Source organism: Harpia harpyja, chromosome 1, assembly GCF_026419915.1.
Source record: "Harpia harpyja isolate bHarHar1 chromosome 1, bHarHar1 primary haplotype, whole genome shotgun sequence".
Lineage (NCBI taxonomy): Eukaryota > Metazoa > Chordata > Aves > Accipitriformes > Accipitridae > Harpia > Harpia harpyja.
In genome coordinates this window covers 18,038,351-18,043,115 of record NC_068940.1, presented here as the reverse complement: position 1 = coordinate 18,043,115, position 4,765 = coordinate 18,038,351, and the positions used below count along the sequence as shown (strand labels likewise).

General features: G+C 38.6%; 1 long non-coding RNA gene across 1 annotated transcript; it reads left to right on the top strand.

The window, feature by feature from the left end:
• Positions 1 to 1,603: 1,603 nt before the first annotated feature.
• Positions 1,604 to 4,454, top strand: LOC128144172 (uncharacterized). The gene is made up of 3 exons (XR_008236003.1): positions 1,604 to 1,660; positions 3,420 to 3,478; positions 4,183 to 4,454. It is a non-coding gene; the product is annotated as an uncharacterized LOC128144172 (long non-coding RNA).
• Positions 4,455 to 4,765: the final 311 nt, after the last annotated feature.

The window sequence follows — 4,765 nt, the reverse complement described above, 5'->3', positions numbered from 1 at the left end:
AAAAGCTTTTACCTCAGTAATGTGTGCCTCTTTGAAAATCCCTACAGATTAAACAGATTTCAGAGCATGTTTGGAATATCATAAAATGAGAGGTACTTCAAAGGAGCTGGGAAATGGCCCAACACCTACCTATTGAATATTTTTAAGACCTTTCTCTTATTAGGAAACTTTTATTTTCCCTAACCATGTCTGTGACAATTACTGGGAAGAAGCTGTCAGAAGTAATTGCATGGCTTCTGGCCTCACTAAGTGAGAGGAGCTTTTTCATGCCATGACCTCATTGCTTGTCAGAGTATGTTCTTGACAGCAGCAGATTCCTCACGCTTAAGGCTACTTAGTGGTCAATCTCTGAATGTTTTCTTCTTTGCCAGACAGGCTGGTTTAGGTCTGGTCGCTTTGAGCTTATCAGATATTAGCTTTCAATTGGTCCTTAAAAGAGGTTTCCATGTTTGCCTTGGCAAGTTTTTGATTAATAACTGACTTCATTTTGCATCCTGAGATAGACATTTCAGTGATGACAGTTTTCAGAAAATCTTCTAGATTTTGAGTGTTATATAAGGTACTAAATAATCAGTTTATGATATGTAGTCACACACTTTTGCTTTACAGTGTCTCTCTCTTTCTTTGAGCCACTGATGTTTTATCCTTACGGCCATGTCTAAACTTCATGCTTGTATGCCAGATTTTTGTTCAGTGGGAATTTGGGTGCAGGTTAGGTATAGCAAATATTTTCTTTCTGTAAAGATGTGACCTTTTAAATGGCACTTCCATTGATCTGGACTGGAGGGAATTGCATTCTCCTATTAAAAGCTATATTTGTACAAGCTGAAAAATTTCACCAAGTTTTATTTGTTAGCTATGGATTTTATTCTTGCAAAACCTCATTTAAATGATTGCTTTTCATTTCTGATTTCACTTTTGGCATAGCAAATTTCACACTCAAAGTGTAAGGTTCTTGTTCTAATCTATACCTCTCATTCAGTCAGGAAAATAAATATGCAAGTTTCAATTACACTGATATTATCTGTTAGACTGTGTGACCTATTGTATCCATCTAAAGGAATTGGACAAAAGACACTTTTTTCCTCTAATTATGCAGAAAAGTTTCAAGACTTTGAAGCCTGCCTTATATTGGAGTATAGGACTGGAAAATTCTGAAGAAACTTTCTTCTCCACTACTGCCTCTGTGAGAGTAGCATACCTGTTTGCTGACCAAACTAATAACAAATGCTTGTTAACTACTCAGTTTTGTCTGAGAGAGAAGCCTGAGATGGATCTCCTGGGACACTTCCGCCTAGGCCTACAAACAAGATACCTCCTTCCTCAGAGGGACCCTAGTGTGTAAGTATTATATTAAAGAGAGAGAATTGAGTGCTGAAGTTACTTTCTGCTGAAGTGTTCGATATAAATGGAATTACCATCTAGATAGCATTTGCATCTTACTGTCGGTTTATCATGTGTGTCAGCTGCAGGGCCAAAATTTTTTTTAAAACCACCTGGATCACTGCTACGGCTCACTTCTGTCATTTTGTTCTATAAATATGCTGAGACAAATTGGAACAGGACAGATAAGGTTAAAATTGCACAATAGAGATCATGTTACATTATGCAGTGAGGGTTTGTATATAGGAAACAGGCAAGGAGAGGACCGAAAAATATGGTAAGGTTTTACCTCCTCACCTTTTCTTAGTAACCAACCACCTTGCATATTTTCCTTCTTTTCTTGGATATCTAAATTTGGTTTGAGTTTGATGTAGGATTGCAGTAGATGGCTATGAGGTGAATTACTTTTCCCTCGCTTAGTGGTTTTTTTTACCTCTGCATTTGACTGCTTGACACATCTTTTGGCTGCTTTATAAGAAAACAGGGAGAAGCAGTGGATCATGGCTACTGACATAGCTTGTGACTGACAGCTACTTGGCTTCTTTGCATTGTGTTATTTGAGACTTGTTTGTTCTGTGTGAATAATTCTTTTAGCCCTTATATTTGAACAAGGTGATTCACTGCAATACCATTTTCTATTAATTGATACTGTGACAATGGAGAGACTCAGAAAAACATAGTGATGACATTTCCTTAGGCAAATGGTACTTTTATTCTGTTTTTTATATATGTTGTATCAATTTATTGGCTGCTAACAAGTATACTCTACAGTCTTACATTTTGAATGCTTTTTCTTTGTGTCAATTTTTGGAAGAGATATAAAAGCAAGTCATTTCAGGCTACAAAAACAGAACCTGTAATGTAGAGACAGCAGTCGTATACAGGTGTTTATTGTTCAAGAACTAAGAAAGAGATGCACTTCTGGGAGCAGATGTTTAATGGGTTGAAAACCACACATATAATACTGATATTAAATTTATTAAAAACATTTGTCCTTTTTCTCACAATACATGAATTTCAAATCAGTATGCTTTATTCATGTTTTCTCTGGCAGCCCTTGTTACTTTTAAGTCTGTTAGCGGAAGGCCATTCTCACTTTCTTGTTTCTCCTTAAGAGTTCCATAATGGCATTGCATGATTGGACCACAGCTTGGCCAGAATCTGGAAATGCATAGGTTCTAGCCTTTCCTAAATTGAAAATTCCACAAAACATGCAAACATCTTCTAAGCTGAAAAGCTGGAGGTCTGTTCCTTTTTTCTTTTCTTTCTTTTTTTTTTTTTTTCACTAGAACAAGCTAATAAATTCATATAAAATGTTTGAAAAGATTCCTTCATTGTCCATTTTGTAATTTTATAAGTTCTTTTCCTGAATCCTGTGCTCAGTTCAGTAAATGTTAGTGGCTTCCCAATTTGAAACATACTTTGCAAAATACCTTTAAAAATCTTTAGGAAATTCTTTCTTTCTGATCTCACAAGTTCAGGTGAGTTGGTGGAGGGAGGATCTCATACCTGTGGGAAGCCATGAGTTGTGCATTTGAAAATACCTAAGCGTAATATTTAGTGGAAAGAAAGCTAACACACTTTCAGTTTTCTTGTGGTCTTAAGAGTTCAGCAGAGCAGAATGCTTAGTTTGCTTATATTATTTTATTGAGAATAGAAACAGAAGAGTTGTATACTGTGACATTCAAGGGGGTTCTTTTGTCATTCTCCTTTTAAGACTGGACACTGACCAAATTGGCAAGACAGCTGACATGATGAGGAAAACCTAGAGTAAAATAAAAACTTCAGAGACCAAACTACTAATGGTGGGACAACCAAATAAAAAGCAAAGGGGTGGGATGGTCAAGGGCTGAAAAAATTAATAACAAGGGTTCTGGAGGAGAGCATGAAGCAGAGCATGCCTGACAGCACCCACTGCTTTCAGAAGGGGAGCAGGCAGGCAGTGGAGCTCCACAGCATGGTGAGACAGGCAGATTGGGAGAGTCAAACCCCACCTGGGACAATCACTGGACAAATCAATTTTTTTAATTTGTCAGTCCCAAGTTAATCTGAACACCTTCCTACAGTATGGTATGGGAAACAGCAAAATGAATAGGTGAGTACAGGGTGAGTTTTACTGAACAGTAACCAAAGCTCATAGGGAAAAGAAGGACCTCAACCAAGACATTGTGAAAATAAAGCACTGTCTGAAGTGGAAAAGAAAGGGGCTTAGCCTAAGCATGGGAAAGCTGATCCCTGCCAGCTATAAATGAGACAGCACATAAAATAAAGCTATGTTCTAAACTATGGGGAGAAATGGAGAAAAAAACTTTATCTGCCATACTTTCAAACCATGAATTTGAGGAACGTTGCCTAGATGAAGGAAAAACAAATCAACCTGACTGCAGGACATCAGTCAGACATCCTGAAGATTTACAAATTAGAGAAACGAATGCAGTGTTTGAGGAGCACAGAAACTGAGAAAATCCTTATGTATCCTCAAATGACAGACCCAAAGAAGACTAGGGAGCTAATCAAAGTATTTTACCTCTAGAAAGACTCCCTGCCCTGGAAAGCTGCTTGTGTGTCAGCAGTCCATTTGAATTATGTAACTGACAAAAGCAGTACTCAACAGGACTCAATTTGCTGGATACCATGTAAGAATTGATGCACTTACGTAAGAGTGCTGGGAGGCAAGAAGGAAAAAGGTGAGCAATTTTAATGAAGGGCACCCAGGTGGGAAAAAATGAGTGCCAGATTATTTTGTAGAGACACATCAGTCCTAGCAGTGTGAGTTAAATGTGTCTTTGTTTTCACTAGGATTGAATGCTGGAGATGTCACAGTAGAGACTGCTCCCTACCTTGCTCTGCAACTGGAGAGACAGTCAGAGGGAGATGATGGAGGTGAAAGAACTTCAGGCTGCTTCCGCATTTCAGGAGTATGAAATTTAACAAGGTTCAGAGAAGATGAAAAGTTAGCACTGTGTGGAGAGAACAGGCAGAAGAAAGAAGAGAATCACTGTGTGGGGACTGTGGCATACTTTGTGCAGAAGTCTTCATTTTATCTGTTATATGGAGTAAGCAACCAGATTATCTTTTCTGAGAGAAATGTTTTGGGGGCTTTGTGTCTGTTGCATCACTGCATAGCTCTGCAAGATGTTTTCTTGCAGAGAGAAGGTAGAAGATGGATGGTGTAACTGCATGATGTATTTGCATAGCTTAGCTGCGTATTGTGTGCCATGTTTTATTAAAAGGTAGAGGCTGAACAATGGGAAGAAAAGCTGCCTCTTGGTTTGTCCAAAAGTGCTCACCTGGGGTGGAGTGAAGTTTTCTGGGGAGATTCTGTCCCTTGGAGCCACTGACCACACTGGACTGGGGGGGTCACTTCTGGTGAGCTCCTGAG